General features: G+C 48.5%; 4 non-coding genes across 4 annotated transcripts; all 4 read left to right on the forward strand.

The window, feature by feature from the left end:
- Nucleotides 1-6,786: 6,786 nt before the first annotated feature.
- On the forward strand, nucleotides 6,787-6,903 carry LOC142961370 (U5 spliceosomal RNA). The gene has a single exon (XR_012956786.1). It is a non-coding gene; the product is annotated as a U5 spliceosomal RNA (small nuclear RNA).
- Nucleotides 6,904-8,776: 1,873 nt separating this feature from the next.
- Nucleotides 8,777-8,973, forward strand: LOC142961348 (U2 spliceosomal RNA). Its single transcript, XR_012956775.1, has one exon. It is a non-coding gene; the product is annotated as a U2 spliceosomal RNA (small nuclear RNA).
- Nucleotides 8,974-9,260: 287 nt separating this feature from the next.
- Nucleotides 9,261-9,424, forward strand: LOC142961216 (U1 spliceosomal RNA). The gene has a single exon (XR_012956669.1). It is a non-coding gene; the product is annotated as a U1 spliceosomal RNA (small nuclear RNA).
- A 204-nt stretch (nucleotides 9,425-9,628) lies between these two features.
- LOC142961442 (U5 spliceosomal RNA) lies at nucleotides 9,629-9,745 on the forward strand. The gene has a single exon (XR_012956852.1). It is a non-coding gene; the product is annotated as a U5 spliceosomal RNA (small nuclear RNA).
- Nucleotides 9,746-13,703: the final 3,958 nt, after the last annotated feature.

Consider the following 13,703-nt stretch of genomic DNA (forward strand, 5'->3'; position numbering starts at 1 on the left):
CAACCCGGACCTCACCTTCAACCTGACCTAAACCTAATTTGGACCTACTTTAACCTTAACCCTGACCTCACCTTTAAACCTAATTTGGACCTACTTTAACCTTAACCCTGACCTCACCTTCAACCTGACCTAAACCTAATTTGGACCTACTTTAACCTTAACCCTGACCTCACCGTCAGCCTGACCTAAACCTAATTTGGACCCACTTTAACCTTAACTCTGACCTCACCTCAACCCGGACCCAGACCTAAACACAACCACTTACTTACCTGAAGCCCAACCCAAAGGTTTTTTCCTAAACTTAACCTCCTTGTAAGAGCCCTAAACTCAACCTTACAGTTTAGGCCTCTTCACTATCAGTGTTAAATACTTACCTGTTAAATACTTACCTGTTAAATACTTACCTGCTATTATGGTCAAGGGTTTCCACCTCCTGTCTGTACAAATGTGACATATATTTGTGTATTTTACAAATGTTGAGTTCCAAAGGTATGCCAGAACATTATATTGGTTAAATGCACTGAAGCTTATTACCTGTTCCAAAGTTATGCCAGAACATTATATTGGTTAAATGCACTGAAGCTTATTACCTGTTCCAAAGTTATGCCAGAACATTATATTGGTTAAATGCACTGAAGCTTATTACCTGTTCCTAAGTTATGCCAGAACATTATATTGGTTAAATGCACTGAAGCTTATTACCTGTTCCAAAGTTATGCCAGAACATTATATTGGTTAAATGCACTGAAGCTTATTACCTTTTCCACACACACACACAAATTGCAAACATGGTTTATGTGTGCATATATATATATATTCATTTTTTACATGTTTAATGGTTGCATGTTATGTTACAAAGGAAAAAGGATGTAAATAACTGCTGACCGTAAAGTTAGGTCTAATTTTACGTCTTCACGTAAAGTGACGTTTGACCTCTGACCTGTTGTAAAGCCAACCTTGGCTTCCGGTCCCTCCTTTTTCAAGCGGGTTCGCTGAGTAAGTTGACTCGCGGCATCACGCTCTTCACAATCAATTAGTTTTATACAATTTATCAGCCTGAAGAAGATTTAATATAAATCGAAACGTTGCTGTATCATTTTTTATTTTTTCATTCATTTTATTTGCTTCACTGTTTGGCCAAAATAAATAGTCCAAAGTGCTTCTGTAACTTTTTCCTGGCCTACAAAACACACACGGGGCTAGCTTAGCATGAGCTACCACGGACGACTGAACAGAGAGGAATGGACCACGGTGACCTACAAGAGGGGCCGCCATGGAAGGTATCGCAGCCCGGAGCGAGACATCTATCCCACTGCCACGTACAGAGGTAGGGACAGATCCCAGCACTACCGCGGAGCTCCCGCTAATGATGGAGGTAGGAGAGCGGACATTAGCGCACGGAGGGGACGCGCTCCTGAACTTCGCCAGGACGCCCCCAGTTCGCCCCACCGCCGCAGGTCGCCTTCCCGTCACCGACGCAGAACCTACGCTTCCGTGACCAGGACGGGCCTGCCCGTCCACGACCGGGTCTCTCCCCGACGCAACCAGCCTCGTCAGGACCGACTAGAGCCATCGCTGCATCGGCGCGAAAGACGCTTGCCCGACACGGTGAACAGACACAGGGACAGCTACAGCGCATCGCGGAAACGCAGGGATGAGCCCTACTACAGACCGGACCCTCCACGCGGAGGTTACATGGTTCGCAGAGGGGATTCTCCGAGCCGCTTTCGTGAGGACTACGGAAGACGCAACTCGCCACTTCGCGTCAATTATGGAGAGGAGAGCCGACGACGCGCGGAGCCGCAACAGGTGCCCAGACGCAGAGACGCGCCCAGGCGCAGAGACGCGCACATACGACAGATCAACACTGAAGATAGGAGGAGGGAGAACCACCCACAAGTCAAGACTCGTAATCAACCTGAAGTGAGAGATCGAGATGAGAATAAACCAAGGTCAGATGATCCAGACTTTGCCCTCAAATGCCACATCTTACACAGAACAATCAAGGCATTTCACCACTTCTCTAATGTGAGTACTGAAAAAACTCCAGTGTCAATTGACAAAATGACGAAACAGTTAACCATTTTGATTAAACCTGCAGTACCTAACACACAGACATCACAACTGATTGAGGGCAACGCCAAAAACTGGGCACACACGACACTCGTCATTCTCCGTAACCACTATGAACAGGTTATTGAAAAAGAAATAGGTGAACTGCACATATTAGAGTCACCTGAGTGGCATGCCCCGTTCGAAATAGCGTCTAACTGGGCTAAGAGACATTTCGGCCGCAGATTGACGCCTGAAACACTGACCGAGACTGAAGAGATCATCACGGCGGAACTGACACGACTGCAGGAGCAGACTGACACACACATGCACACACCGGAGATTTCAGCCCCCCGAGTCGGCGCGAAGAGAGACCTCCCACCACAAGGTCGGGGCTCTGGCGCAGCTACAGCTTCGGGTCTGACCACAGCCTTGCTGCACGCTGCTGCCACGGACATGTCCCCCCGTGCACTTCAGACGCCAGCACACACTCCGGTCCCCACAACACTGGAGGATGGGTGGACTTCTCACAGTCGGCCTCTCTCCGCAGCGAGGTCAGAGCCATCTCTGCGCGTGGTTGAGGACACACCAGAGGAGGACCTCTTCACAGCCACTCCTCTACAGCACCTTCCACTACCTCAGAGGATCCGCAGGATGTTTCCCTTCACTTTGGGTGACGCATCACAGCCCACCCAGTCTCCATCTTCCAGCACACACACACCCACACAGGGGAATGGCTGCGTCTCACACGACACAAGCTCCATTGATGAACTCTCGCCGACTCACAGCACCATCCTCCCAGAGGAGGAGACCAGGGTGAGTGAGGCTGGTCCTCCCAGCGGGGGTCCCATCGCCCCGACACTCAGATCTACTGAAACGTTGCACACAGCAGTGCAGACCCTGCTTACCCCGGCAGCCGGCACGGGAGTACTCCTCACACCCCACACAGCGGGCCCCTTTCGCCCTTCAAGACACATGACGTCGTCCAGAAAGCTAAAAGAATGGCATCTTAACATCCACAAAAAACATGTCATCATGGGAGACTCAAATGTGTCTACTCTGCCACCACACACCATAACTGACCTTCAGATCGATTCGTTTCCAGGGGCCAACTTCAGGAACGCTGAGGGCATTCTGCAAAACACTACAACACACGTCACGGTGGAGAAGATCATCATGTCCTTCGGAATCTGCAATCGGGACCAAAAGACTAAAGAGACGTCCATCAAGCAACTGCAGAGCATGCTGAGAGTGGCTAAAACTACCTTTCCCCAGGCTCGGATCATCATCCCACAAATTAACTTTTCCAACAGCCTGACAGAGAAGGAGAAACATAACTTAACACAGCTCAACACATACATTGCACTACTGGGTGAGTACATTCCTATGTTACCCAGCACACAATTCAAAACTGAAGCAGACAATGTTCATTGGACAAATGAGACCGGAAAAATCATATTTGACCACTGGTGCGCACATTTAAATTAAGTATCCCCATAAGCCTGCCGCTACAGGAGGGGAACAAATCGGTTATCAATTTAACCAAGAATGTAAAATTGACCACTGAACAGATATCTCTGCTTTCCCGGGGACTCAATTTTATTCCCACTCAGGGCACTAATAGGGATCTGATCCCACAAACCAAGTATGATGTACAACAATATCACAGAACACTCAGATTAGCGGCCTACTACGAGCATAAGCCTCCTACTAAAAGACTTCCGTTTATTCACAAGTCAACATGGACTCCTCCAAAAACTGTAATTCCACCAGAAATTGATAATATCATCAGAGCGGACGACAGATATTTTGACACCAAATTTAAAGTTCACCAAATTCCTCCTAATCTTAGCAATTCTGAAATTCTGGCCCTCAAACAATTAAAAGACAATAAACAGATTGTCATCAAACCGGCAGATAAAGGGAGTGCCATAGTAATTTTGGATAGAGAACAATATTTGTGGGAAGGCTACAGACAACTGAAGGATGAGAAATATTATATTCAATTAGATAAACCTATCTATCTGGACACCATCCCCTTAGTTAATAAAATCATCCAATCTTTACACGACAAAAGATTTATTAACACTAAACAGAAGCACTACCTGATAGGGGACTCCACACCCAGAGCCAGAATCTTTTATATGCTCCCTAAGATCCACAAAGATCCCAGTAAATGGAGCTTACCTCATCAAATTCCACCAGGCCGTCCTATTGTCTCAGACTGCAGCAGCGAGACCTACCACACGGCGGAGTATTTGGACCACTTTTTAAATCCTCTTTCAATCACACATCCCAGCTATATTAAAGACACTTATCATTTCGTGAACATAGTAAAGAAACTGAAGATTCCTGAAGAAGCCATCCTCTTTACCTTAGATATTGAGAGCTTATACACCAACATAGACATTGAAGAGGGATTACAGGCTATAAAAAACGCCTTCCAAAAACAGCGTAACATAAAGAGGCCTGATAAAGAGCTACTGGAATTACTGAAGATTAATCTGACCAGAAATGATTTCCAATTCAACGAGGAATGGTTCTTACAAATTAAAGGAACAGCCATGGGCAAAAAATTCGCACCAGCTTATGCCAATATCTTCATGGCTGAATGGGAGACTACAGCACTGCAGGCATGTGAAAAAAAGCCGCTCCATTATTATAGATACCTCGATGATATCTGGGGGGTGTGGACCCATAACCAACTAGAATTTGAGAGCTTCCTAAATACCCTCAATACCCACAGGGACTCGATTAAAATTAAATCAACGAGCAGTCTGAAGTCGGTGGATTTTCTGGACACGACAATTTTTAAAGGAAACAATTTCCAAAAAAATCAATGTTTAGATATCAAAGTGTTCTTTAAAGAAACAGACACACATGCTCTCCTCCACAAGACCAGTTTCCATCCCAAACATACGTACGCGGGACTAATCAAATCACAATTACTTAGATTTCACAGAATCTGCACAGGACAGAATGATTTCAAGGAAGCGGTCACAATTCTATTTCGAGCATTGTCCACTAGGGGGTACTCTAGGACCTTCTGTAGAAAGGGCCTCAAATCATTTCTGGAGGTTAAACCTACAGCACTTACTTCAAGCCTTCCACTCATCACCACCTACTCTCCGTCCACCAAGAAATTATCCAACCAACTCAGAATCAACTTCAATACGTGCATCAAAGGGTCTCCCACCCTAAGTAATCACAGTATCATACCAGCGTTCAGAAGGAATAAAAACTTACAGGATCACTTAGTAAAGGCTAAAATACAACCACTTTTAAAACCAAGGCCCACAGTACAAAAAGATTACTTTAGACATAGACAGTGGCTCTGTAATAACAGCACAGGGGAAATATTTAAAATCCTAACCAGAGGAGACCCTTTCACCAAAAACTGTGTTTACAATATTTCATGCACAAAGTGTAAATTACAATATGTGGGTGAAACTGGCAATATGCTTTCCACACGCTTTGCACAACACAAGTACAACATTACCAAGAGAAAGAAGACTGATACACCACTAGTTAGACACTTTCTCTTACATGGACTGGAAGCACTCACAACAACAGTCGTCGAGACTAACGCCTGCTGGACCACGGCACAGAGGAAGAAGGCCGAGATGAGATGGATCGCTAAACTCGGGACCAAGGACCCACAGGGTTTGAACGAACATTGAGGGATTCGGAGCATGGCTCTGTGATGGACAGTGCACCGGGGGCTGGACTGTATTTACAGCACTCTCCCATAACCCGAACCCAAACCTAACCCTAACCCTAACCCTAACCCTAACCCTAACCCTAACCCTCTAACCCTAACCCTAACCCTAACCCTAACCCTAACCCTTAAAAGTAATTTTAAGAGGGTACAGGACCACGTAGAATCCCTTTCGGATTTTAAAATCATAGCAGCGTTTAGAAGAAACAAAAACATAAAAGATCTTCTAGTTCATGCCTCCTTGGGCGGAAAACATAAAAAAGACAAGCACAACAGACACTTTAAAAATATTAAATTCATGGTGAATCAACATACTCACCTGAGTGCACCTGTGTGGCATATGACCAAGCCAGGGTCAATGAATTTGGTGTACTGTATCGAGTGCGTGGTTTGTAAAAAACTGTATATTGGGCAAACCAAGAACAGTTTAATTCTAAGACTGAAGCAACACTTGAACTTGATTGATAAGACGCATAAAGTTACTCACCTGTACGAACATTTCAGACAACATGGGAGGGAAAATCTCCTCATCATGGGGTTGGAGTCAGGATCCTGGTGGTCAGACAGACAGCGACTGGCAAAAGAAAGACAGTGGATTAACAAACTTAACACAGTTTATCCATATGGTCTGAACCAAATTAATTAAAGCCAGTCGCCTAAATAATAAACTTACCCCCTCGGATGAGGGTGGGGAGATCTCTTCCAGGGCACCTGTCAAATACAAAACAAAAAATACAATACAAACCCTTTCTTGAGAAACAAATGTGTTAAGGCTAGAAATGTGTGAGCCCGTGCATTCTGGCTGCCTAAGTGCAGCCAGACTTCTTTATTCCCCTTGCACCTAACCCTAACCCTAACCCTAACCCTAACCCTAACCCTAAACCCAATTTTTGCTATTGGATGTGGGAATGGGTGTGGCTTCAGATTTGGAACAGGGCACGTGAACTCAGGCTTACCATGAGCGTTTTGACTTGGGCAACTAGGGACTTTGGCTGTTCTTGACAATGTTGCTGTACTTACTTTGGTTTCTCTTCATAACGCACAAGTCTTTCGCCTTTTACTAAAGACTTCCGTGGAGAGGAATACCAATGAGTTCAACTTATTTTTAGCAGGCTTTGCCATTTGGCTGAGCCTTGTACAGTTGTGAAAAGAAAGAAAGCTGTCCTTAACGAGACCACGGTGCTTGACCATGGAGTGCTTGGATGTGTGCCAAAGCAGCAGCCACTGCTATGTCCCTTGGAAAGAACTGCACCATGACAAGGGTGAAACGTGTCAGGAGGGTGACTCAGGAAGCAAACAGTTGGGGCTCATCGCTTCTCGGCCTTTTGGCTAAGATCAAGTGGTGTTGCGGAAAAATACAGCACAGAGAGAGCTAACAACGAGACAGCAATGGCCGCAAGGGGCCAAAAAGAGCAGTCGATCCCAAGGGTCGGGCTGAGACACACGCTACGATTCCAGGCAACCACGGAAGACTACAATCTGCAGTCCAGAGAGTTTTTTGGCAGGCAAGTCATAATTGGGCAGCTACAACTGAAGGTGGAGGAGGTGCACTGCATCCAGTGGAACCAGCAGGAGAAGGCGTTCGACGTTACACTGAGGACCGAGGAGATCTACCGGAGTGTGGCTGAAATATGCCGAGCAGAGGCAGGGGTAAGGCCGCTAGCCGGCTACAGAGTACTGAACCTGGACAGACCTAATTTCAGAACAATAACTGTGCATATGTACAACCCCTTTGTTAATGACTCAGCACTAGCTGCATTCCTGGGGCAGTATGGAGAGGTGGTGACGGCTGCAAGGCATATAAAGGACACCCTGGGGTTTTGGACTGGGCGGCGCCAGTTCCAGGTACTGCTGTATCATGACGCAGAAGGTCCAGGAGGCCTGAAACATCCACCTGCCTTCTTCAGCCTTGGTGGAGATCGTGGGTATCTATTTTACCCACGGCAACCTGCTTTCTGCAGGAAGTGCAGACAGTCAGGACATTCAGAGGCAGGCTGTGGGGAAACAAGATGCCGTTTCTGTGGGCAAGAAGGGCATTCGGCCAAGGACTGCACAGAGCCAAGGACGTGCCATGGATGCGGTGGAACTGACCACCTGTACCGAGGTTGTCCTGGCCGCAAGAAAACTTTTGCGGAGGCTGCCAAACCGACTGAGGCTGGCGAGCCGAGTAGGGGAGCCACACAGAATGACGTGGAGAGGACGGTACAGGAGGGCTCCGGAGCCGACGCGTTGGGGAGTAAAGGGGAGGCAGCGTCCCGGGATGAGGGCACCGCCGGAACAGACGGAATGGCCAAGGCATCCACAGACATTATGGACGATTTTCCTGTCCTCACTTCCGATCCCTCCAAATCAAAGCAAGGGGCACGGAAAGGGTCGCAGGCATTTGGAACAGGACTCTCGACAGAGCTTGGAGAGAGTGGGGAGGGGGTACGGAGCAAAAAGTCAAAGGGGGGACAGACCAACAAGGGTGGGATTGAGGGGAGGGGGAACAGGTCAGCATAAGAGAGCCGCTGATAAAGTGGAGGAAGGAGGGGCCCAGGAGCAGAAGGATGGGGATACGGGTCAAGAGGTGGGAGGGGAGATGGGTGAGCAGTCATTGGGAGAAGCAGTTGCCATACTAACAGAAGGTTTAGGCCTGAGCTTCGATCTTCCCCCAGGCCTCCTCATGCTGTCGTCCCCCTTAGGGGAGGACGCTTATGAGGGGCTTAACAGACCAACAACGTCGCCAAACGCAGGGCCGTTTTCCTGGGCTGACGAGATGGATAAAGAGAATGTATACCTTTAGGGTAGTGGGAACCAGCAATAGGAATCTTTATTTAAGATGCACAATGGGTTTTTTTTGGGTGGGGATGGTAAATCCTGAAGACTTTGCATAAGTGTATTTTGTGTTTGTTTTTTTTTGTGTATTGACAAATGCTGGTTACTGACATGTAACTGTGAAATAGAATTAAGTTGCATGATGCAAAACATGTGAAGTTTGTATGTTTGAAATTGTATGATTTGTGTACAGAATTTTGATAATAAAAAAAAAAAAAAAAAAAAAAAAAAAATCTGTTCTTATCAGTTTAATATCTGATATGTCCTCTATATGAGGATAACGTATTAAGCAGATTTTTAGCATCGGGAGATGAAAAAGGGGCTTGCTCCGTTCACTCCACGCATTGACCCGGTATTGCAGCATTGCCGGGAATGGTGCACTCCTCAAATGCCTTGTGGACAACCAAACACCAATCCAAATGGATCAGTCTGTTGATTAGCTTCACACTTTAATGAACGACGAGGATCTCATTCGCTGTCTGTCTTCAAGGCTGGGGATTGTGTCAAACAAAGGCCTTGTTTATTCCTTTCTGACGCCCCTCGTGGAACATCGCTGTGCTCCCAGCCTGAGCTTAATGCTAAAGGGCTGCACTCTGGGATTATGCCATCTGGGAACCGTCATCCGGAGTACTGCATCTGGGAATGCCGCCCCTGTCTCTGTCTCTTCCAACTCATACTTACCTGGCAGGGGAGATACCATGATCAAGAAGGTGGTTCACCCAGGGCGAGGCCCAGCCATTGCACTCCGGTTGTTCTGACCACTGCGAATTCCCCAAATGTGGGAATCTCGACTGCATAATTTCTGGTAGTGGGGGACTGCGTTCGCACTCTCCCCTGATTGTTTTGTTGAAAAGAATATCAAGTGATTTGTACTTTTGATTGGAGGGGAGGAAATAGTACTATGGAGAATATTGCCCTCTTTAAGATGTGGGAATGGGTGTGGCTTCAGATTTGGAACAGGGCACGTGAACTCAGGCTTACCATGAGCGTTTTGACTTGGGCAACTAGGGACTTTGGCTGTTCTTGACAATGTTGCTGTACTTACTTTGGTTTCTCTTCATAGCGCACAAGTCTTTCGCCTTTTACTAGAGACTTCCGTGGAGAGGAATACCAATGAGTTCAACCTATTTTTAGCAGGCTTTGCCATTTGGCTGAGCCTTGTACAGTTGTGAAAAGAAAGAAAGCTGTCCTTAACGAGACCACGGTGCTTGACCATGGAGTGCTTGGATGTGTGCCAAAGCAGCAGCCACTGCTATGTCCCTTGGAAAGAACTGCACCATGACAAGGGTGAAACGTGTCAGGAGGGTGACTCAGGAAGCAAACAGTTGGGGCTCATCGCTTCTCGGCCTTTTGGCTAAGATCAAGTGGTGTTGCGGAAAAATACAGCACAGAGAGAGCTAACAACGAGACAGCAATGGCCGCAAGGGGCCAAAAAGAGCAGTCGATCCCAAGGGTCGGGCTGAGACACACGCTACGATTCCAGGCAACCACGGAAGACTACAATCTGCAGTCCAGAGAGTTTTTTGGCAGGCAAGTCATAATTGGGCAGCTACAACTGAAGGTGGAGGAGGTGCACTGCATCCAGTGGAACCAGCAGGAGAAGGCGTTCGACGTTACACTGAGGACCGAGGAGATCTACCGGAGTGTGGCTGAAATATGCCGAGCAGAGGCAGGGGTAAGGCCGCTAGCCGGCTACAGAGTACTGAACCTGGACAGACCTAATTTCAGAACAATAACTGTGCATATGTACAACCCCTTTGTTAATGACTCAGCACTAGCTGCATTCCTGGGGCAGTATGGAGAGGTGGTGATGGCTGCAAGGCATATAAAGGACACCCTGGGGTTTTGGACTGGGCGGCGCCAGTTCCAGGTACTGCTGTATCATGACGCAGAAGGTCCAGGAGGCCTGAAACATCCACCTGCCTTCTTCAGCCTTGGTGGAGATCGTGGGTATCTATTTTACCCACGGCAACCTGCTTTCTGCAGGAAGTGCAGACAGTCAGGACATTCAGAGGCAGGCTGTGGGGAAACAAGATGCCGTTTCTGTGGGCAAGAAGGGCATTCGGCCAAGGACTGCACAGAGCCAAGGACGTGCCATGGATGCGGTGGAACTGACCACCTGTACCGAGGTTGTCCTGGCCGCAAGAAAACTTTTGCGGAGGCTGCCAAACCGACTGAGGCTGGCGAGCCGAGTAGGGGAGCCACACAGAATGACGGGGAGAGGACGGTACAGGAGGGCTCCGGAGCCGACGCGTTGGGGAGTAAAGGGGAGGCAGCGTCCCGGGATGAGGGCACCGCCGGAACAGATGGAATGGCCAAGGCATCCACAGACATTATGGACGATTTTCCTGTCCTCACTTCCGATCCCTCCAAATCAAAGCAAGGGGCACGGAAAGGGTCGCAGGCATTCGGAACAGGACTCTCGACAGAGCTTGGAGAGAGTGGGGAGGGGGTACGGAGCAAAAAGTCAAAGGGGGGACAGACCAACAAGGGTGGGAATGAGGGGGGAACAGGTCAGCATAAGAGAGCCGCTGATAAAGTGGAGGAAGGAGGGGCCCAGGAGCAGAAGGATGGGGATACGGGTCAAGAGGTGGGAGGGGAGATGGGTGAGCAGTCATTGGGAGAAGCAGCTGCCATACTAACAGACGGTTTAGGCCTGAGCTTCGATCTTCCCCCAGGCCTGCTCATGCTGTCGTCCCCCTTAGGGGAGGACGCTTATGAGGGGCTTAACAGACCAACAACGTCGCCAAACGCAGTGCCGTTTTCCTGGGCTGACGAGATGGATAAAGAGAATGTATACCTTTAGGGTAGTGGGAACCAGCAATAGGAATCTTTATTTAAGATGCACAATGGGTTTTTTTAAGGTTCTCACTATAAACGCAAGGGGAATGAGGGACCCAGTTAAAAGAAGGGTTGTTTTTAATTTTGTGGAGTCGCACCAGGTTGCCTTTTGTTTTTTGCAGGAGGTAGGTACATTTACGGGATGGGGGGGACGTGGGGATTTTTTCGAGGGAGTGGACAAAAGGGGACTCAGTTTGGAGCGTAGGGGGGGTCCACTCTACTGGGGTTGGGATTTTATTTGGGTTTCAAGAGATCAAGGTGGAGTCTTCCTTTGTTATTGTCCAGGGGAGGATAATGGGCGCAGACATCACATGGGGGACAGTCAAGCTTAGGGTTATTGTGGTCTATGGAGCACAAACTCCAACAGAAAGGCAAGAGATGGCTGGTCAATTGGAGCCGCACCTGGCCACCAGTAGGCAGGTAGTGATAGGGGGTGATTTTAATGTTGAGTTGGGCAAGGGGGGAGATACCAGCGATGGGTTTATTTCCAACCTCATGGCTAAACATGGCCTGGTAGATGGGGCGAGGGAGGTCAGGCCACAGGTAACAGGTCCCACATGGCGCAACTCTAGGGGCATCGTTAAATGTTTGGATTATGTTTTTCTTTCCAAGTCTTTCAGGCTATTGGCAGGCAGACTGCTCCCTGTGTTCTTCTCAGATCATGACGGGCTGCTATTGGAAGTGCACTCAGATGTGCCAGTGTTTGGAACTGGGTACTGGCACCTTAACGTCAGCATCCTGGAGGAGGAGGTTTTCAACCAACATTTCCGTTCATTTTTCAAAGGCCTGGAAGGACTAAGGTCATTGTGTTCCGGAGTAATTGAGTGGTGGGAGGTTGCTAAAAAGCGGATACAATTTTTTTGTTTAAAGTATTGTAAAAGGAAGGCGAGTATGGCGAGGAGGGAGGTGTTTCGCCTTCAGCACCTTCTCGAACGTGAGTACGCCGGGGGAAACTGGGGCGGCATTATAAATCAGCAGGCTTGTGACTCCCTTAAAGCACAGCTTAGGGACGTATATGAGGGTAAGGCCAGGGCATACCTGTTGCGATCACGTGAAACATTCCGTGAGGAGTTCGAGACGTGTTCCGCTGCTTTCTTCAGCTCAGTACGGGCTGATAGGGCAAAACAGGTAGTGACCGGGTTAATGGACAAGCAGGGCAGGGTGGTGTCAGAAGGGGTAGAGATGGTGCAGGCTGCCACGGACTACTATCGCACAAGGTTTAGGGAGAAAGACATAGAGGTAGGAGGAGGAGAGGTATTCCTGGATTTTCTGACCCAGCGGGTGCCGAAGGATATAGTACAGGCTTTGGAGGCCCCGCTCACCCTAATAGAGATTGAGTGGGCCCTCCAGAGAATGAAGAGGCGGAAGGTGCCTGGCATCGATGGGCTCCCAGCAGAGTTTTATCTCAAGTTCTGGGATGTACTTGGGCCGGTAGTGTTGGAGGTGTTGTCCGCAATACTCCGCACAGGTACAATGGGAGGTTCTGCGGCCACCGGAGTTATCTCACTTCTTTATAAGAAGGGGGATCGTGCCGACCTAGGGAACTGGCGACCACTGACCATGCTGTGTGTTGACTACAAACTCCTGGCAAAGGTCCTAGCGGATCGTCTAGGCATAGCACTTCCTCATGTGGTCCATGTGGACCAAACATGTGGGGTAGCGGGGCGCTCAGTGAGATGGAATCTACAGCTCATTCGGGACGCTGTCGCGTGGGCGGAAGACCGGCACCTGCCACTGATGGTGGTTGGTCTCGACCAGGCAAAAGCGTTTGACAGGGTTCATTGGGGTTTTATGTTTAGAGTTTTGCAGAGGTTAGGCTTCAGTCAGGCTTTTATGGGATGGTTACGCATATTGTACACAGGTGTAGGGAGCATGGTTTCAGTTAACGGCCACCTAGGAGACATTTTTAGTTTGCACTCAGGGGTAAGACAGGGGTGTCCGCTTTCACCACTGCTTTACATCCTTTACATGGAGCCCCTGGCGGCAGCCATTCGGGCTGATCCGGGTGTGAGAGGTTTCCTGCTACCTGGCAGTGGGGGCTTACGAGTTAAACTGTCTCAGTACGCAGATGACACCACACTGCTGCTGGACACCGACACATGCCTTCTTCGAGCCTTGGAAATTTTCCAGAGCTTTGGTAAGGTGGCTAGTGCTAAACTTAATTGTGCCAAGTCTTCTGTGAAGTTCTTTGGGCGCTGGAAAGAAAGGACGGAGGTACCAGGGGGGCTGACGCTCTGCACGGGACCGCTGAAGGTACTAGGGGTCAGCTTTGAGA

Source organism: Anarhichas minor, unplaced genomic scaffold, assembly GCF_050575085.1.
Source record: "Anarhichas minor isolate MPS153535 unplaced genomic scaffold, ASM5057508v1 ptg000027l, whole genome shotgun sequence".
NCBI classification, from domain to species: Eukaryota; Metazoa; Chordata; class Actinopteri; order Perciformes; family Anarhichadidae; genus Anarhichas; species Anarhichas minor.